Below are 22,783 nucleotides of genomic sequence, written 5' to 3'. Positions count from 1 at the left end.
ATCCCTTCCACTCTTCCCATCTCTCTTTTCTTTCCTATATTATTTCTGTGACAAATCACTGTATCCAATGGTTGCAGGAACTGGGTATGTCTAGTTTAATGAAAAGAAAAGGACTAGGGGAGACATGATAGCATTGTTCCAATATCTCAGGGGTTGCCACAAAGAAGAGGGAGTCAAACTATTCTCCAAGGCACCTGAGGGTAGAACAAGAAGCAATGGGTGCAAACTAATCAAGGAGAGAATCAACTTAGAACTGAGGGGAAATTTCCTGACAGTTAGAACAATTAATCAGTGGAACAGCTTGCCTCCAGAAGTTGTGAATGCCCCAACACTGGAAGTCTTTAAGAAGATGTTGCATAGTCATTTGTCTGAAACGGTATAGGGTTTCCTGCCTCGGCAGTGGGTTGGACTAGAAGAACTCCAAGGTCCCTTTCAACTTTGCTATTGTATTGTATTAAGAGTCTAAACCAATTTTTTTTTCCAAAGGCTTTTAACAGTAGGATGAGGACTGAGTGCTCTAGATTTATATTTAATATAAAAGAAAGCAATCTCATGTGACTCTATTCTTTCCTTTTATTTTCCTATTTCTTTTCCCATTTTCCTGATTTCTAAATCACCAATTGTAAGAATCGTATAGTCTCTTTTGTGGATGTTTATTCTTAGATTCCATATAGCATCCTTATTTGTGCATCAAGCAATGACACAAAGAAATATATCTATATTTTATATTATATTATTTTAAATTATAGATGGGAGGGAGGGAGGTTGGGGGGAAGGGAGGGAGGGAGGGAGGGAGGGAGGAAGGGAGGAAGGAAGGAAGGAAGGAAAGAAAGAAAGAAAGAAAGAAGGATGGATGGATGGATATCAGTTCTACAAAGTCATATGTAGAAAGTAAACAATCCTACCACAATGTCTGTGTCTTTTAGCTGGGATCAAAAGTTTTACATGACAATCATATTAATTCACTGAAATTCTCTGACGGGTCAAAAATTGTTCTAAAGGCAGACTATCATCTAAAAAAAGTGATGTTTCAAGAAAAACTGCTAAGTTTTTATACATTGTGTATTTACTCATATAATATTTTTGTAATGCAATAGAACAAATAAAAAATGCATCTATATAGCTACCTATGAGTGGTTCACTGCAAATCTCATTCATTCATTCATTCATTCATTCATTCATTCATTCATTCATTCTTGTTAGAGTTAAAGAGTTAACCTGCAAATGATGCTTTATTTCATATAGCAAATTTTACCCTTTAAATATGATTGTCACTGAAAAAAATCCACAACTGATGAAGGCTTGGATTTAGAGTGTGATCCAGAATTCCAATGGATGGTTTTAGGAGAGCCCAGGAGAAATCATTGCAGTTTTGCAAGTTGGCAACATGCACAGGTGTCCAATAGAAGCCACAACTGACTCAAGACATTCCTTGTATCATTTGTGCAATGACATAATGGTTTATATGAGGTCACTTGCCACTTTGCTCCCCCTTGTGGATGCCCATGGCAGCATTTTACAACATCCATTTGCTGACAACTTTGGATTAAGAATAGGAAGTTATTTCTGATTACTTAAGGAGACAAAGAAGATGATGAACAGATCTTTAATGGCATTATTAAAGCTAAATCAAGACTTTAAAATATGGATATTGTTCCTGTTTGACAAAAGATTTCAAATAATATAATGTAGAGAAGAAAATCTAAGAAATGACATTTGTTACATTTAGGCTACTTCAAAATTGTATGTGATGAAGAATCCCATTTATTATAAATAATAGAAACCAAATTATTTTATCATTGATCTTAAGAAAAAAAATCCTCTCCATTTGCTGAAGTTTTAAAATGCATTTTTGTGCTTTTTTTTAAAAAAAAAACTACAATTCCATTATTTCAATACTAATAAAATAGGATATATGTGGTGAATGTGTTTTCAAAAAAGAAGAGCTGACTTTTTTCATTTTAAGGGTTACTCCATGGACTTCAGCCAAGCTGTATAATGTGTTGTTGTAAGGTTTCCAGAATGTCAAAGCATCAACTGACTCCCCATGACCTATTGTCCCAGGGCTTGTATCAGTATATTTCTTAGAGTATATTTCATTTCACACAAATGAATACAAATGGCTATTCCTCTGTGGCTTTGGCCACTGATGACCATCGCCTAAGGTTAAAGATAACGTGTTAGATTCATAGTTGTCTTTTAATTCAACAGTCTTGAACCTTTGACCCAAAGGGGTGCTTAGAGTTCACCAGGGTAACATTTAAATGTACTGAAAGTTCAGACCATGACCTTCAATGTGTAAAAAATGAATTGACTCCTTGCTACCATATTGTTATGATCAATCAGTGGTGTTTAGGTACACAACGGCATGAGAAAATCGAAGGCATTTGAAGCAACATTGCTGTTTTTTCTCTCTCCCCCTTTCTTTGCATAACATAACATATTCCTGCTTTCTGATTTGTTATAGGCTTTTAACACCAATCCAGTGCAATTACATTTTTATAGCTACATGGATTATTTTGTTTGTATGCATGCCTATGCACCAATAGCACACAAGCAATTATTTCATTTCACTGACACCTTCTGCTATTAATTCTTTCTTTCTCATGAAATAAATTAAAAGGTTTGTCCTTCTCTCTCTCTCTCTCTCTCTCTCTCTCTCTCTTTCTTTCTTTCTTTCTTTCTTCGGAAAAGTGGGGAAAAGTCCCTCTGTGAATTTCGTATCAAATAAAAAATAATGTGATATAAGGCCTGTAGTTTATAGAGCTGTATTTGAGTACATTTCAATGGAATGTTTGTTAAACAGGGGGGAAAAATCAGCCTGCCATTGTCAGTAGTCTAAGAGAATTAGGTGATGCAGGAACAAGAAGAATCTGAGTAGCTTGCATTTAATGAGCACTTACTGGTCCCAAATAAATTAGACAGATTTGTCTTGTTTTATGAGCAAGATCCTGTTTTTCTATCGCCTGCTCTTTGTGCTGGTAGTCAGGACAGATCTGGCTCTTTGGATACTAAATAAGCAGCTCATTCAATTGGTCCTTTTGCCTAAGGTCTGCTTGCACACCAGTGCCAGACTCACAGGCTCTTTGTGCGCTGCCCTCCCTGCATGTGTCTGCTCTCCCCTGGCTAGTCAGGTTTTTTTTTGTCTCTGATGCTTAATAAGCTTTGAGCCTGGTAGTCAAATGTGGTGGGAACGAGGACAGGACGAGGGTCCTTAGTGAAGGTGTTTGTTGTTAAATAGAACAATTCAGCTGTCTCTTTAGAAACCGTGACAAAAGGAAATGCTCCCTGCTGAAAATTTTCTTAGCCTGTTGCACAAAAGATGAAGTTTGTTTAAGAAATTGCTGCTAAAGAAAGCGTCAACCCATTAAGGTAATTATATGGAACCTGTGCTGTATAACAGCTTAATTGATGTTAATGTTTGTCTAATTGGTGATTGGGAGAGTGCAAAGGACGAAAGGTCTTCATAGCACTTTCAGTCACGGCTTTGAAAGGGGTTCTTCTGGTTTTCACAGTTATAACAATGCCTGTGCGTCTTTCTCAGATTACGCCTTGTTTGCAGCCCCTTACAGCATTCTGCTCCACTACTTAAAGCATAAAATAAGGGTGAAGAGCCATTGTCTAATGCAGCCTTTTTCAAAGAGTGTTTCTGACAGGGATTGTTCGAGGAATCAGGCAGGAGAAGAGGGAGTGGAAGAGGTGAAAGCCACTATCACCCACTTGTGTCACATCCCCAATGAGCTGCAAGAGCGGCCTAATTGCTGCATCCGGGGTTTTTCTCCCACCCCCTCTGAGCTTCTATTCTCCCCAGCAAGATCCTTCCTCCGATGCCACATGCGCTAGTGAATCTCTCAAACAAAATAACACACACGCAACCTTTACTGGCATTTTCAAAAAGGGGCATCAAAAGAACGGTGAAAGGAGACATAAACCCAAGAACAACCAATAATAACCCCAAAATAGTAATAGTCATCATAGCCACAGTGACCCAAGAGTCCATTCTCAGGAAATGCTCGCTGGAGATGCTTCATTAAGTAGAAGATGCAATCATGTTATGAGCGGAAGAGAAAAAGGGGCAGATTGTAAACACGTAAACAGGGAGTGTAGTAAAAGACCTAGCCTTTAAAGTAGAAGGAGGGGGAGGCCATTCCCTTCAAACAAAATTTCCTTATTGCAAAAGCCTCCTGGTAATATCTGAATGCGTATTGAAGAAGGAGAGCTAGGCTATATTTATATTGTGCCCATCCAGGAAAAATAAAAACAAACAAAAGCCGAGATCTCCCAAGTATCTTTTCCCATTGCAGCAATCCTCACAAGCATACTGAAACAAAATCTGTCTCTGTTCTCTCCGCCTCAGATCTCTAGCTTCCAGAATTCTTGAATTCACATGCCTCTCTTGTTAAAAGATTGATATTTTCATGTGTCATCCTTCGTCTTTTCTATATACATGCACAGAGAGTGTTTTAGGCTGTAGCTGTAATGAGGAAATGACGACTTTTATCAACCTTATTAAACATACACCCAGACGATACCCATTTTAATAAGGGGCCAATTACTATGTGTATCTTCCCTAGAAGGAACATAGCTTTTACCTTGTTCTTTGGCTCTCCATATCTTTAATTAATTGAATCTTGAAAACGCTGGACTTTCAGCTTAAGAAAAGCATGAAGAAGGGAACTTAACAACACTGCCTACTCCTTTATGTCTAGAAAGGGCTGAAAAAAAACACCTGTAATGCTAAAAGACTCAGGCTTTTGTCCCTTTCTAATATTACTTTTCTGCCTAATTGCCATCACTGCTACGTACATTAGGCCTTTTTTCAGCAGGGTTAAAACAGGGCCAGTGATGAATGGAAAACTGATTGTACTGCTGTCAAACTTGAATGTGAGGCTTATTCTAGAGATAGAAGTATGAGGAAAAGGACAGAGAATTGCACTTCATTAAAGCTCTACCAAGCTGATTGGAGTGGAGGAGGTAATTGAGATTTAAAGTGGCATTCCCATCACACTGTCCCTTTTTCAACTTAACAACTGTCATTCATGCCACATAGGGCAACAATTGGCCAGATTTCCCAGCTCTTCGGAGTAATAAAACAGACACTCACCTTCTGGCTATTCGCTTTACTTACTTTGTTCTAATTTCCAATTCATGTGTCATTAGGGAACGAAGATTGACAAGAAATAGCTTTGACCTCACAGATTTGACCTTCAACCTCAGAGACCCAATTCTAGACTGAACTTAGGTTGGAGTATGCTAAGAACACCTTTCCATTGCACCAGGGTGAATGGCAGTTTTTTCCCCCACCATGATTTGTACCACCCCCTGCTTGCCACTACATTTAGACTATGAGACATGTCAACTGCCTGTCACAATTACAATAGACACAGCAAACCAGAATTTCCCTCAAATCCAAGGGGAACTTCCTGAACAAAGAGCAAATTTTTACTGCACAGATTTTTGAGACCTCCAATTTGTGCCAGCATAATGAATGCAGCCCACAGACAAATAGGTAGTTGTTAATTATCCCAGCAATTTCTTTTTTTAAAGTGCTAACAACACAGCATGCTAAGCCTTCATATCTTACACTGTTACCTGATGATCTCATCACATTTGAAAAGATGGTATCTCAGGGGAAGGCATTATTGCCAGTGTTCATGACAATATATTGCATGGAAATAATCCCATATATTTATCATGTTTTAAACATAAGCACTCATGACATAGTAGAAATATAGACTTGACTTTATTTCTTTCACAGTGGGCTGAAGTCATCTTACCTATACAGAGAGCCTTAAAGTGTAATTTGATCATTATATTTACCTTGGGCAATTACCCTAAGGCTTGTATATACCAATTTAGTGTCATATTACTCATCAGAGTAATTTGTGGATGAATAATAACCAAAGGGCAGGACCTATGACCTCAGCAAGAACCCTGAATGAATGTTATGCTTTTTCATAGCTGCTTTTCAGAGTGCAGCAGAAATTTGATGCCAGCATTTCATTGTGTTTTGATGCATTGTTTCTGTTCCTTCATATTTTGTGAATAAATATTTGGAAGATTTTAGTATTCCTCCACCACCAACAATCACAATAATTGCATGTGTCGTTTCATTTATTACTGGATCTTTAAGAACTTGATCTTGTCTTCTTTTTTAATTTCCTCTAAATCAGTTTTAAAAAACACACAGGTTACTTTAGTGCATCAACATTAGCTTAGTGGGATGTGCAATCATTTTGCTTTTCCCCCACCTTATGATATTCATTCTTCCACATCAAAAGAAAACAATATTGGCAGTCTACTTCATTGACTTCCCACTAAAGGGATATACTGTCATTTAGTTTTCTTCTATAATATTCATATGTCTCTTACAAAGAATATTTGCATAGCTCATTGTGTTGTGCTCTTGTTTTCTGAATTCCCCATTCATGTTGCTGAAGAAAGCAAATAAAATGTACTCTATTTTCTAACAGAAGGAGGTGTAAACTTCTGTGAAGTCTCACAGTTGTCACCATGTCATTTATAAGTCCTACTAAAATCCTCTACCTTTCCCAAATTTAAGTAGATTTCAAAGTGCTGCTTCTGTTCAAAAGCTAGCAATTAGCATATCAATACAACAGAATCATTTCAACAGTGAACATATCCAGCATATGACATGGTAATAATTTACTAATAATTATAAAAACCCATGCATGCTACTGAATACACAGTACTATTCCATCACAATGGTATGGAAAACAGGGCTTTGTGTTAATGAAAATGCATTATTTTACCATTACTCTACACTGTTTGTATGTTTATGTATTAGGCAGTTTTAGTATTTTATTATATCCACCAGAACTAATCTTGCTGTGTGTGTATATACATATATTTCCACACACAAACCTTGGAGTGTATACATTTTACACACACACACACACACACACAAACACACACACAGCAGTTCCTCTTTCTCTGATGTACATTTTAATGTTTTCAAAGGTCAACGAAGGTCAAGACTTGTGGACTGTATCTCAACAGTGCATTTGTGGTCATCAAAAGAAAGAGACTTCTAACCACTGGTACTGCTGTTGAGGTTCCTTTTATCCTGCACCTGTGACAATTATTCTGTGTTAGTGAAGCTAACAGGAGTCAGGTTTTAGGTCAGGGATCAGAGCACTGCCAAGAGGAAGTTAGTCTTCAGTCCACTAAATCTCTTATCGTTTTCATCTAATGTGACATCCATCTGTCAGTCAGGGAATTTAGGCAATTGTCTTATTCTAAGTGCTGCACTTTATGCTTCAAACCATTCACGTATTCCTACTTTTCCCATAATTACATTTTTCCACTTCTGCAAACCCACATGCAAACCCAATTCCGATTCTTCCCACTCAGTTGGCCTGAGGACTTGGAGATTTTCTCCCCCCCCCAAAAAAAATGGGTCCTCTTCTGAGATTGAATGATTTGCCTGAAAACTTTGCTTGTTAAATTTAAAGATGACATTTATTTTTTATCATTCAGAATAAAAAAAAATAAGTTCAGGGAAGAATAACCAGGAATTTAAAAATAAGGGAGTTTTTTTGTACATAATGCATACTAATTAAAAACAAAATAAACAAGAAAAATCTGAAAATGTGCTCCCCTTACATTTATAAAGTTATGAAAAAGGTGTAGTCTTGCATAATTTGTAATATCTAACTGCAGTCTAAAGTTGCAGATATTAGGATGAAGGACATGGGATAGTAAAGTTGCAGATATTAGGATGAAGGACATGGGATACTAAAGTTGCAGATATTAGGATGAAGGACATGGGATAAGTTTATCCAGGGATGGGTTTCAAAAAAATTTTTATCAAGGGATTCATTGCCCAGTTGTGGGTGGGGGTGGCCATTGTGAGCATGGCCTAGTCGCCCTTCTGCACCATGGTGGGGGGGGGGGCGTTTTTGCCCTCCCCGGGCTCCCCGGGCTCTTCAAGCAAAAACAGCTTCCCCCGGAGACTCAAACTTCGGTAGGCCTGTTTCTCACCTTCCCCAAGCCCCACACACACACCCTGCACTTACTTGCATTCAGAACATGGGGACTCCTGAGATGGGATGGGGTGGGCAGGCCAGCTAGGAGTGGGATTTGGGGGTTCTCCAAACTACACAATCTTAGCTAGAGAGAACCCCCAGCAGCCCACCCCTGGTGTTATCCCATGAATAGTGATCTCATTCATATTTCAAATTTCTCCTGCTGTCATATATCTAGGGCATTTTTTTCATATTTTACTTCTCAACTTGCTTGCAACTTAATATGATTATGAAGTTACTAAAGACAATTTTGTATTCAGTTATATATTCTGTAATTTGTTCTCTATCGTAGGCAGAATCATATGCAGAACAGAAGGTTTTCAAAGTACCCATTGATATAGAGCACGGGTGCCAAACCTGCAATGTCACATTGCCATCACATGATGTTTTGCGAGGTTTTTCCCATTTGCAGAGCTGGGGTGGGTGTGGCCTGCATATGACACATCTGGCCCGCGAGCTGCCAGTTTGACACCCCTGATATAGAGAATCAATACAGTGATGCAATGTTATCAAATGAATGTGTGTGTATTTCTTGTTCCCACATGTAAGTCTTTATCTCTGCTTCTTATCCATACAGTTGACTAGAGTGAGTAGATGAAACAAGACCAGAGCCGAACATGTTGCATTGCCAGAAACAACATGCAAAGCCTCATCTAGAACCAATAACTTCAAATATAGAATACAGAATAATAGAGTTGAAAGGACCCTTGTATGTCTTCTAGTCTCCCTGTTCAAACAGTAGACCCTTTACCATTCCAAATCTCTTCTTGAAAAGCTCCACTTCTGGAGCACCCACCCAACTTCTGGAGGTAAGCCATTCCACTGATTAATTGTTCTCACTGTCCTTAGTTCTAGGTTGAATCTGTCTTTAATTATTTCCCTCCTGTTACTTTTTATCCTGCCCCCGGGCACTTTGGAGTTCAGTTCAACCCCTTCTCCTCTGTGACAGCCCCTCAGATACTGGAAAACTGTTATTATATCATCTCTAGTCCTTCTCTTTGTTATACTAGACATACTTAGTTCCTCCAATTGTTCATCATATGATTTAACCTCCCTAATCATCTTTGTTGCTCTTCTATGCACTCTTTCTAAGAATTTCAACATTTTTTTTTGCATTGCGATGATCAAAATTGGACAGAGTATTCCAAGTCTGGTATTATCAGTGCAGTATAAAGAGGTATTCATGTGGTATTCATTTCATGTGGTTTTGAAACCGTTGATGGTTTTATTCCCCTTTTCTGGTTCTATTCCCAGCAGAAATTACAAAGAAAACTCGAGTGAGAGTTTATTTGCTAACTAGCTGAGCATTTGTTCACACCATGCTGACTAGGAACTGAACCTGACATGATGGCTTGCTTATATACCGGATGTATGTAACAGACATTATCCATTCCAATGGCTGAAAGCAGATTATATTTAAGATGCTAATCTAGAAGATCTGCAATAAATTTGTTATTATCAATGTTTACTCTTTTTTGACTTTCTATGTCCTTTTATATCTATATAATCACTACGATGTCATATTTCAGGCTGCATTCTAGTAATATTTGCAAGTCTGATTAGTAAGGGACCTCAAATTCATTTTAAAATGAGTTTGTTCAAAAATGGCTGCAGGGCTTGCTTTCTAAATCTGGAAGGGCTTTTGATGATGCTGTCTGAAGACAAATTCATGCTCTGCTCAGGTTCTCTATCAGTTTATTCAGGGATAAATTGGTTCTGACATTGACCCATGTACATCTATTACATTGATGCCGAATATGCTTGCAAGGTCTCAAGAGGACTGAAGCGATTTGGGAGCTAGAAGTATAGATGAATGTTATATCTCTCCCACACTAAGTTGGCTTTTTCTCTGAATCATTCTTGATTAGTGTGGATATTAATATCATATTGCTATGAATGTATTACTTTCTTGGCTGAATGTGAAAGAAAATATAAATTACACATGGGTTTTTTTTTTGTACACCATGCAATTAAATTTAAGGACCTGCATTATTACTTGGATTGCTCAAACCTATCCTACCTTCCCATCTTTGCAGCTTTTGTGAAGCTTTGCCTTCTTATGTGTCTTCATCTCTCAGGAACTTGGATGCCTTCCAAATGTAAACTGAGACAGACGTCCCTCAGAATTTTAAATATTTGAGCTAAAAGATAGGAAACTCTTGTGCCATTGTGTGGGAAATTATATGTTTGCCAACTATGTGAAACAAGACCCTCTTAATGACTTTGAAGATTTTAATGAAATTGTGTGTGTTTAAGGATTTATCCTACTGTGTGATTTAAATAAAACAAAAGGATACTACTGTTGCTGGAGTTGGTTCAACCTCACCAATAGCCCTTCTGACACCAAAGATCACCTGTAACCTGAGTAAGTTCAGCAAAGTTTCCCAACAAGGAGAAAGACCAACATCAAGGAGCAAAGAGATGGTGTCAATTTCAATGACAAAGTTCTGCATAGTTAGGAAAAGACAACTTGGAACATTTTCAAAACAGAGACAGATAAATGACTCCTCTGAAAAGGAAGTGTGTAACTTTCTTTGACCTATACACAAAGCTTTCTCTTTGCTTTTCAAAATAGAAGCCCATTTGTCTGCTTCTCTCAACTAAAACAACCTCTTACCACTAAGGACATAATCAGTGGTAGAAATGGATTTCAAAGCAGTATGCCATAGCAATTACATTATTACAGCAATGAAACTCAATCCTGTTAATTCAATCCATGCAAATTTTAAAATTTATGCAAAGTTAAAAGAAAGTGAAAGCATTTTTTTCTATACGTCAAAACCCAGGATACCAATAGCACTTAAAGTTATGTGCCTCTCCATAGTGCTTTACAGCACTCTTTAAACAGTTTATAGAGTCAGCAAATTGCCCCCAACAATCTGGGTCCTCATTTTACTGACCTCAGAAGGAGTCAACCTTGAGCCAGTCAGGATCAAACTCCTGACAATGAGCCTGTAATATTGCATTCTAACCACTGAGCCACCATGGTTCCTAGAATGGACATATGGTATATTGAAAGTCAGGAGATCCTCTGAATTTTGAGGGCCTACAAAAGTGTATGGTGACACACTCCAGTGGAGCAGTGGCCAAGTTTGCCCTTTTCTTAGTGTTCTTGGGAGAAAGTTAAAGGTTGCAACTATAGCAGGAAATTAGCATCAAAAGCATAGTCTACCCTTCTTAAAATGGGAACCATTCAGAGGTGCTATTCAGCCAGTTCTGACCGGTTCTGGCGAACTGGTAGCAGAAATTTTGAGTAGTTCAGGGAACCAGCAAATACCACATCTGGCTGGCTCCTCCCCCATCTATTCACTACCTCCCAAGTCCCAGCTGATTGGCTGAGTCTTCTTCTGTTGCCCTGCACAGGAGAACGGAATTAGAAAGCAGATTAGTGGGATGGGGGGGGGAAATGGGGATTTTACAGTAACCTTGCCCTGGAGTGGGGCAGAAATGGAGATTTTACAGTATCCTTGCCCTGCCACGCCCACCAAGCCACACCATGTCCACAGAACCGGTAGTAAAAAAAAATTGAATCCCACCACTGGAACCATTCCATGACAATAATATGTCTCCGTTATTTTTACTCTTGTGTTTCTCTCTTGGAGTTTGAATCTATTCCCTCTGTCTATTCACTTCTTTGCAAAACTACAGGATTATATCTCTAGCCAAGTGTCATATTTTCCAGGAGCAGGACTCTATCCGAAAGTACCCTCTTTTCTTTTCTGAAGCTTAAATATAAAGCAGTCTAAGACCTTCAAGTACTCTATCAGGAAGAGATTGAGTAGGCCTCCAGGTTGCCTTATCATCATCTTTCCAACCATGAAGAAAAGTAATGTGTTTCTATTTAAATTATAATAATCACTCCTAAATTTGCATATACACATAAAAGTTAACATAAAACGGATGGTTTGTGCCCTTCAGGATGAAATGTAAGTGTGTATCCTAGCTCAGGTAGACTGAAAAAAAAACGAAACTGATGTGTGGCGAGTCAATTCAAAAACCTCTCTATTCTTACATTCTCTTACAGTCTTACATTCAGCCAATAAGCTCTTACTTTTTGATTGTTTCAAGGCCTTCAGAAATAATGTTTTTTTTTCCTACCAAGATATTGTTTTTAAGTAACAGTGAGACTATGAAAGCACTAAAGCCATCTTTTTCTTCAGCAGTTTTGCAGACAACATAAAATTATGCGAAAATTGCATATACCATTATCTGCAAGATATATTTTTCATTAACACTGAAACTGGCATACAAACTATAGCTGTGGAAATGTAGCATGATGTTCTTTGTCTTCAGAGAATGTGATAGGCAGTAAATATAGTTTTCTAATACCATTAGAAGCTGTTTTAAAAATCCCTGTTCTAAAGTGAGTGCAGCACTTCTAAAACATGCCAAGACTGACAGCCTTTGAGATAAAGTCCTCTGTTTATCTTCACTGCAGGAACAGATTGTGTGAGCTTACACTATATTGGTGTGTTTAAAAAGTGACAGCACACCGCAATGGCTCAGGTTTTAACTTTTATCAGTTATCACATGTGCCTACATGAGCACATGCCTAGTCAGCATATATTTAAAGGCCAGAAACTCCATTAATTTAATTTATGTTCAAGGGTATCAACTAAGTCTACGGTTCAATCACCTTTAAAGCTGGATGCCATATTGTACCTAGCATCTTCATTATGTGTGTTGGGAATAATGATCATATTGATAAAAATATTGAATAGTATCCAATAGTATTAGTCTGTAAGTGTGACACTTCTACAACACTTTCATTCTGCATTTTCACAACTCATTGCAACTTCAGTGCGCTAGATATTATTTGTACTAGTTATACAACTTGATCTGCTAGTGGAATATGGAACTGCAAGTACTTTTTATACCTTTTTCCCACTAGTATTTCACTGGCTGCAATCCAATAGCAGCTTATAACTAGGAGATACTAGGAGATACAATGTGATTTTACTGTTAGGAACATTTCAGGTAGAATGTGGGACTACATAGATATACTTGTTCACTGATGCCATGTAGTGAACTGTCATTATGCATATTTAAACAACCCAATTCTGATATGATGGTAGTTTTAAGTGGCATTAATATGCTATTTTAAATATCTAGGTTTTGGTGTAACTTTCAAACACACATTAGCCTTTAAATTAACACTGACAGACTACAGACTGTTCTTTTAAAGAAACTTATTTAAATGTTTTATGTAGGTTTTATAAGGTTATTCAACTCATAATTTATGACTTTGCCAGAATCACGTCAATTAGAAACTAAAAACCAAACCCCAACATATTAAAAAAACCAGCAGTCTAAGCAACCACAACCTTATGCACATCACATAGTTGAGATGAAAATTACCGTCTCTTCCTTTTCTGATAAAAGAAGCTGAGTTATCATCCTGACCAAATGTAAAGGAAGGTCCCCAATGTTTTGGAAGGAGTTGTCCGAATGGGCAGGCACAAGAACAGAGACAGTTCAATGAATGACATTTCCTAAAGAGAAGACAAGGAGCCTAGCTACCATGTGTTGCCTAATTGGATAGTCAGGGGGCTCAGAACTCATAAAGGAATTAATTCTCAGCACTGTTACTTTGTGAAATTTATTCTATCACAGGTGATGATGACAATCAAAAAGTGCTTTTTTAAGGGTTTAGAAAAAAATCATGGAAAATCAGGCTCTGATTTGACAATGTGCTATCTCTAGAATCAAATCTAGCTTGCTAAGGATAAGTAATAGAGGAAGCTTCACTGATGCATTTAATTGAGTAATGCAAAACGCTAGGCCAAATTCATCTTAGAAGGTACAATTCTTCTTCCAGGCAGAATGCTAAAAGTCTGGCAGAATTACAGTTTACTGAAGATGGTTTCCATATCCTTAAAAATGTATAAGATGTCTTCTTCTAGTAGTTAAAAAATGGTACCGGTTCGCCCAAACTGGTAGTAAAAAAACACTACCAGTTCGGGTGAACTGGTATTTCTGATGATCAGCTATAATGCGTGATTTATATTACATGTTTCCTGCTTTCTAGCTAATCTAAATCGCATGGCACAGTGGATTTCACCCCCCTCCCCTCGCTGTTCTACTTACCTTTGCATGCATGCTTGGTAGCAGGCTTCGTCCACCCGCCCGCATATCATCATGTCATGATGATGATGATGATGATGATGATGATGATAATGATGATGATGATGATGATTTTAGAAACCATCCATCTCTCTCATAGAAAAAATTCTTTTATCTGCCTATCAAGTCCTTCCCAAGGACTTAGATAGGCAGTTATTAATTGAATATGTAAAATTATGGTTGGTCACACAGTCAGCCCAAAATTTAAACTGGACTTGGCCTTTTTATCCATCTATTGAGTCCCTTTCAAGGACCAGGAAAAGGCAGAAGCTGTTGTTTGATCGGGTTAAAGTGTTGTCACAGGATGTATGCTGTTCCAAGTAAAGCTGTTTTTTGACTGATGGTGACTTTGTCAGTGCTGATAGTGTTCAAGTGTAGCTCCAGATGTTTTGGGATTGGAACCAAACTACCTATCACTGTTGGTACTATCTTTGCTTTTTTTATTCAATTATTATTTGAGTAGTAGTTGTTTTTAACAATAAGACTGAATTATAGTCCTTTTTGTCGTTGGTGCCGTTAGTGGGAGAAAAGTGGAAAGGAAAATGGAGCCAGGGAGATTAATCAATTGCCTTCTTTAATTTGTCCAACATGAAAACTATAAGCACAATATAACTTCCTGGCCTCATTTCGGTGATAGAATAGAGATGAAACATAAAGACAGCACAATTTAGGCTAGCAAATATATATACCTGTACATAGATTAATCCAGCTGTTGGGCTTTGCCCAATTTTTCTGTCCTAGAATGCAAGATAAAATTCAAAGCAGTTAAGGTTAAAAAACCAAGCTGTATCAGTAAAAAAAATCCTACTATTTCTGTTGGAAAGAGATATGATAAGAGAAGATACAAAATTTATATTGATGCTGCTAGTCTTTTCATTCTTTTTTATTTGCTAAACAGAATTGTATTTAACTTGTATGGATTTATGTACAGGCTGGTATTTAGAAATTGTTTAATAAATCTCACAGTCTGTCCTAACTTTATATAATCTGTTTCAAACAGCTGTCAAGCTATTGTTTCTGGATGCACAGAATCTGAATGTTCAACTTCAACGAAATAAAACAAATAATATCAATCCACAAAATACTATCTCCATATGATTATGCAGTGAAGATAAACAACAGATTTCCTAGATTCAGTTCAGTAAATAGAAGGTCCAGAGATCTCTGATCTGAAATTCCTGATATCTTTAAAGATAAAGTGAACAGAAATATCTCAAAAATGCAAAAAAAAAAAAAAAACCCAAAGAAGGTGAAAGGGTTGTCCACTGATTCATTTAAAATAGCTAAAGAAAGGCAGAAACCAAAAGAGAGAGTTAATTAAAGCCAAAGTTCAAGAGAAGACTAGCCGAAAAGGAGTTATATCTAAAAATGCAATGTAAAGAAATTTGGGTTATCGATTGAATTGAAATTTAAAATATTTATTTTAAAATATTATAGAAATCAAAAGAATTATTTGTACATAAGTAATACAAGACAAATAAGCAAAAATCTAGTGAAGAAAGAAAATGTTAAAAGGAGCTGTTCAAAAATATCAAAATTGTTAATACTTATGAAGATTTAATTACTGAATTTCAACTGAATGTTATAGGAAATAAAGTTAAATGAAAATATGATAAGAAAGGTGCAGGAATAGATGAAAACCTTTCAAGTTGATTTACTTCAAGGGCTACCTGCCATTTGTAAATGGGTACAGAAAAGAGTGTGAAAGCCAAACTAAAAAAAAAAAATCATTTATATTTCAATATTTGAAAATGGTAGTGCTAAAGAATGTTCAAAATATTGAACTATTATAATTATGTCATATGTAGTAAGTAATGATCAAAGTTTCACAATCCAGATTTCAACACTGTGTTTAACGAGAACTATCAGATGAATAAGCTGATTTTAGAGAGGCAGGGAAATCCAAGATCATATTGCTAATATTCAACAGATAATTGAAAAAAGCATAGTAGTGAATGTAAAGAGTGAATTTAGTAAATATAGAAAGATATAAATGTAGAAAGATGACTATTTTTCCTTTGCCGATTATACAAACACTTTTGACTATGAAAATTACAACAAATTATGAATAGCCCTTAAAAACATCACCATACCTGGCAGTCCCCACCTATTGAAGATTTTTATGATGAACAAGAAGCAACATTTAGATGGGAACATGGAACAGCTATAGGACTCAAAATTGGGAAAGCAGTGCATCAAGATTTATTGATTTAACTTATATGCAGAATGTATCATGAGAAATGCTATACTAGGACCTGCAATTTAAAAATGCCGACAGAAACATCAACAACTGAAGATACACTTTGATGACTGGTAGAAAGTGAAAGAGAAGTGTGCAAAATATGGTCTATTGCTCAATGTTTCAGTGATAAGCTAATGCAAATTAGGTTAGAGTAATTTTGAAAGATTAACTACTTGGATAATAAAAAAAAATACTAGCAATAGTACTTAGACTTATATACTGCTTCACAGTGCTTTACAACCTTCTCTAAGTGGTTTACAGAGTCTGCATATTGCCCCCAACAATCTGGGTCCACATTTTACCGACCTTGGAAGGATGGAAGGCTGAGTCAACTTTGAGCTAATGAGATGCGAACTGCCAAATTGCAGGTAGCCATCAGTCAGCAGAAGTAGCCTGCAGTACTGTCTTCTAACCACTGTGCTACCACAACTCTGCTAACATATTTTATCTTCCTCTCTCCAAGGAAGTTAAAAAAAAAAAACACCATAGAATTAAAAACATCACAGGAATAATGATGATAGTCCTGAAAAGAAGAAATGACTGCTACATGAAGAAAAACTCTCACGAATGAAGACAAATATATGTGTTCCAGAATCCAGAACAAAGACTCTTACAGAACTAGACAAAATATTAAGATGGAGAGAGATCACACTAACAATAAAGGTACATTGATGCCTTTGAATTGTTGTTCTGGATAATATTTCTGTGAAAGAATAATTCAGTATTGGATCAAGAAATCAAATAGTGTACACTGGGAACACTAATAATGAGAAAGCAAGAATCATTGAAAAAGTCTATGGTGCTTGGGGAAAAGGTCATTCAAAAAGAGGCCAACAGAAGACTAAGTGACTAAATACTGTATTATCACTAATACAGCAAGACTGTACAAGAATTCAAAGAACTGGTTCCTGAAAGACAATCCCAGTGAAGTTATGTTCATTGGATCATGATGAATCAGAAGTGACAGAAAAACTGAACAAAGTAATAGCTATTTTAATATCTTAGGACAGTACATGCCTTTCATTTGTTTGTTGTCTCATTACAAATTTCCTTTTGTCAATCCCAAGATTGCCACTCATGATGTTCTTTAGATAAGCCATGGAAGATGGAAACAGTTTTCTATCCCTCCTTCTTTGATGAGATTATTTATTGTACAGAGGGGCAACCTGCAGCCCAGACCTCAGATGATACCAGTATAACTCTGGCTGAATCACCAAACTATTGCAAGTCCGCTATTGAGCAGAAAGCAGGAAGGAATACAACTCTGCTGTGGGTGGGTGGGTGATACATGGAATGAGTCTTTCTAAGGTGATGTGAATTGGGTGGGGCAAGGAGGAAGCAGGCAATCACCATGCCTACTGCCAGTGTGCATAACTAAGACGATATCTATTGATATGCAGACCTCAGCTCCCAGCGCACTGCCTGGTAACCCACCCACTCATTTTATAGAATACCACAGGTAATTTAAAGTTTCTGATTTTCATCTGAGTAGCCTCTCAAAGATGCTTCACAATTTACATTTTCCATCACAAACATTCATCTGTCAAAAATGTTGTTATCGTGTCAAAGAAAGTGTTTATTTCACAATGTATTAATGGCTTCCCAATGCACCTACCTGGAATAAAAAAGCACTCACTGTCATTTATATATTATGAAGTATACATTAGCTTTCGCAGGTATCATTGGGCAGAAATAGAATCCTAAATTGTCAGCTTAGATTGTTATTTCTCGTATAAAACAAAAACAGATGAAGACAATATATTTAGCTCAGTGCTGGAGTTCTTGGTGCTCTTGCTGAGCCTGGTGTCACCATCTTTATCCAAGTGTTTCTACCCAAATTTCAGTTCATTTACTCTCTTAGATCAAGGACATGAAAGGTGGAGTCTTATCTGACTTCATCATGGAAAGAGGAGGAAAAGAAGATACTCTTATATCTTACAGAATGTCCAGCTCTTCCTTTGGTAATGGGTGAAGCCATCCCAACTCACACCGAAGTTATGATTTTGTCAACCTTTAGTGATGGTTCAAACATCTGCCTCCTTGTGTTATCCTGACAGATGCCTATGTTTAAAGGTGGGCTTCAAAAATTTCAACAATGGGTTCTCTGCCTGGTTGCTGGGTGGGCGTGGCCATGGTGGGGGTGGTCTAGTCAGCCTCCTATACCATGGCTGGAGGACCATTTTTGCCTTCTCCAGGCTTCAGAGGCTTTCCTCAAGCCTCTGGGAGGGCAAAAAATGCTTCCCCTGGGCTTAGAAGGCCCTTTTCTGGCCTTCCGAAACTTCCGGGAAGCCTGTTTTTTCCCCTCCCTGAGCCTCCATGTGGGCCCTGCACTTACATCGCATCCAAAATGGGCCCTGTGGATGTTTAGCTAGAATAGGATATAAGGATTTAATGTTAATGGAGGATTTTATAAATAAGTAAATGAAATGCCAGTATGTGGTTATGTACTAAACTTTGCTATATTTTATGATGAAGGACGTTTAAACAATTATAGTCAAATAAAAGTGGAGGTATGATGATGGTAATATGTATAAACATTTGAGTTAAGATACTAGAGTTAATATGAATTATACTTGATGACGGTAGAAGAGATGCACAAAAACCGTTTGTAACCAACTGATACACTTTCTACAGGATGTAAAGAAGGAGGATTTTTATGTTTGTTTTGAAAATTAAAAATAAATAAAAAAGTTTTTTGCAAAATGGGCCCTGTGGAGACTCCTGGGAGGAGTGGGGTGAAGTGGGTGGGGCCAGCCAGGTGTGAGATTTGGAGGTTCTCCAAACCATCCATAACGTTAGCTACTCCCAAACCTGGGCGAACCTGTAGCAGCCCATTCCTGCCTACGTTGCTATTACCATGTTGTTTCTGCCCATTGATTATGGAAACATTTGTATATAGCTATGCATTAAGTATGGACATATTAACTCTCCCCCACCCTCAACAGTATGTTATTTCTAATATTTAAATTCTACGTTGCTCATAAATGTAGTTGCATGTTCATTGGCAGGAATAATTTCCACCTATGCAAAAAGATGTCATTTTTTTAAAAAAGTTTCCATTAAGACAGAAACTCCTATGCTGCTCCTGTCATTCTATTTGAGGAGTAAAAGCTGGTGCCGTCTTCAGCCAAGGAAAATGTTTTCTTGACTGTAATACTGAGCAGCACACAACAAAACCTGCTTATCTGGTGAGATGACAAGGGTATTGCCTCCCACGCAGTTCTGTCCAGGCATTTGATGTGCTTTTTTTAAATAGCCCATAATTACATTCCTTGCCAGCCCTAAGGATCAAATTGAGCTTGTACACTTGGATTTGTAAGGTGGGATAATGAGATGGGCTCCCTTGACGAGCTGGCTGTCCTAATGGTCGGCTAGCCTGTTCTCAGATTAATATGGTTATAATCATGGGATCTGAATAGAATGGCATTATCTCCTGTGAATGCAGATTGCTTTATGTTAAGTTGGATTGTTAAGAGATTTGTCATCAACTTTCTTTCAGCCACCTGCAAGCTCTCTAGATTTGTACCTGCCATATTACACAACCTTGAATCAGAACTCCTAGAGAGCCCCAGTCAGGGAGACAAGGTTTGATTGCAAAATGTATCCATCTGCAGAATCCCCAATTTATTTTCCCATTGCTATCTATAGGGAAAGTGTTGACACAGGCTAACCAACCCAGTGTTTTGTTTATTCACATGCTGAATGTCATTCAGGCAACATGACTATTTAATTCTGAATGTAATAAAGGTGTGTAGATTAAGCTGCCGAATGATAGTGAGGCAGATTATAGAGAGTATATTTATTGTAGCTACATATTATTCTTTCATGAATTCTGTATTTTCTTTTTACCCAACCTCATAATGATGCCTGCACTGAGTGAGGGGTTAAATTCTATTTAGACTATAGCATGCTGGTTGGGGAATTCTGGAACTGTATGTCTTAAAGTTGCCAATAGTAATAGCACTTAAGACTTATATACTGCTTCATAATGCTTCACAGCCCTCTCTAAGTAGTTTACAATGTCAGCATATTGCCTCCAACAATCTGGTTCTTATTTTACTGACCTTGGAAGGATGGAAGGCTGAGTCAACCTGTGAGACTTGAACTGCCAAAATTCTGGCAGATGGCAGTCAGCAGAAGTAGCTTACAGTACTGCATTCTAACCACAGTGCCACCATGGTGCCACATTGGCCTAAAGGATTATTTCCCACTTTGAGAGTACACAATCTTTAAAAGTCACTTAAATCACTTAAGTGAGATGGGCAGTGTAGAAACTTGATATAAAGATAGATAGATAGATAGATAGATAGATAGATAGATAGATAGATAGATAGATAGATGATAGATAGATAGATAGATAGATAGATAGATAGATAGATAGATAGATGATAGATAGATAGATAGATAGATAGATAGATAGATAGGAGACAGAGATAAATAGACAGATACACTGATAGAGAGATATGAGAGAGAGAGAGACAGATAGAGAGAAATAGACAGATAGAGAGAGACATAAAGGGAGAGAGATATATCAAATGGACAAATATTTTTTCCTATCTTCAGAATATTTGAAGCTTAACTCGAGTGCAGTACTGCAGGCTACTTCTGCTGATCACCTGCCATCAGCATTTCAGCAGATCGAATCTCACATGTCTCAAGGTTGACTCAGCCTTCCATCCTTCCAAGGTGAGTAAAATGAGGACCCAGATTGTTGTGGGGTGATATGCTGACTCTGTAAACCACTTAGACAGGGCTATAAAGCACTGTGAAGTGGTATATAAGTCTAAGTGCTAGTGCTATTAAATTGTTTCTCTTTTATTAAAAAAAATAGGTTTTTGCAAATTGTTTTAGAAAACTAAAGACTAATACATACTCCTTCATGTGATGAATTCCACTTCTTGTCAAAAGCAAGGAAGTGAAATTCTTGTTGAATCAAATCAACTCCAAGTTGTCAGGGTTCCAAGTAACACACCAACAAAAGAAAACTCCAAGGCTAGCAATTCCTCAAAGTTCCATTTTATTAGAGATGTCATATTTGCACATCTAGGAAAACCTGAATCTGAGAGTTCCATGTTCTCCCCACTCAAAAGAAAGTCAAAGATCCATCCCATGCACCCACAAATCCATCACATGGTCCAATCATTTCAACATCCCAACTGGAGACAAGCCCCAGTCACTCCCATCCAGGTGCTTCAAGGTGTGTCCTTGACTCCCATAGAAAAGAATGTTGTTATGACTAATCCTCCACTGCTCCTTGTAATCCCCCTCCCATTTTCCCAGGTACTGAATGTGGCAGCCCTGACACTCCAATGAAAAAGATGGCTTCCAGGATTGACAAAAGTTGTCTTACATGTGTTCGCATGTAAGGGGTAACATTAGAAAAGAATTCAAAAGCAGATCCATAAATGCTACAAAAACATATTTGATAGAAGGGTAGGAACCATGTATAGTTGCATATTTATGGTCATAATTTGAGGGTTACCTGTAACTATCATGATTTGAGATGATGGCAGAACTTGCTGGTCTTCTGCTTTGAAATGACCTGTGGAGACCTCTAAGCTTTGTCTGAAACAAGAAGGAAAGCAATAAGATTTGTACAATCTATAACACCCCTCCTTCCCCCATGCAATTTCACCTTTATTCTCCCCTTCCCTTTTAAAGATCCACAGATTGGAAAGAAAGCAGCAATTCTGTTCCAATTAATAAGGAAAAACTTCCTTTTCTGTCTTTCCATTGCCAATCTTCATTAGTGAAGATTCTGCAGTACTTCCAAGCGCCATTTAAAAAAATAAGAATACAGATAATTTTTTGATCACAAGACTCTGCAATTAAATATTCCCAAGCATCTGGATTCTGAATTTTGATAATACGACTATGGGGATACAGCAGTGGTTGTAAAATGGTCATAAGGCACTTTTTTCAGGGCCACTGTAATTTTAAACATTCACTAAATGAACCATTGTGAGTCAAGGACTACCTGTATAGTCCAAATATAATGCAAGCATATTTGCAAATACATTGTTTTCCTAATCCAGCTAGGAAGGTACAAGTATTATCATTCAATCATGATACTTGGGAATTTGTAAATGACTAAAGGATTCCTAACAAATCATTTTCCATCACAAGGCACTAAAATTTAGAGAATCAGTAAACGTATTTGCCAAAGAAAGAGCAATGCTTTCTTCTGATATCTGAGCATGGGCGGCCTATGCTTAGGTGTTGTTGTTAGTTGCGAAGTCATGTCTGACCCATTGCAACCCTATGGACCACATTCCTCCAGGCCTTCCTGTCTTCTACCATCCTCTAGAATCCATTTAAGCTCATGCCTACTCCATCCAGCCACCCCATTCTCCATCGTCCCTTCTTCTTT

Source organism: Natrix helvetica (assembly GCF_964273705.1).
Source record: "Natrix helvetica genome assembly, chromosome: 1".
Classification (NCBI taxonomy): Eukaryota; Metazoa; Chordata; class Lepidosauria; order Squamata; family Natricidae; genus Natrix; species Natrix helvetica.
Note: the sequence above shows the minus strand (reverse complement) of the source record.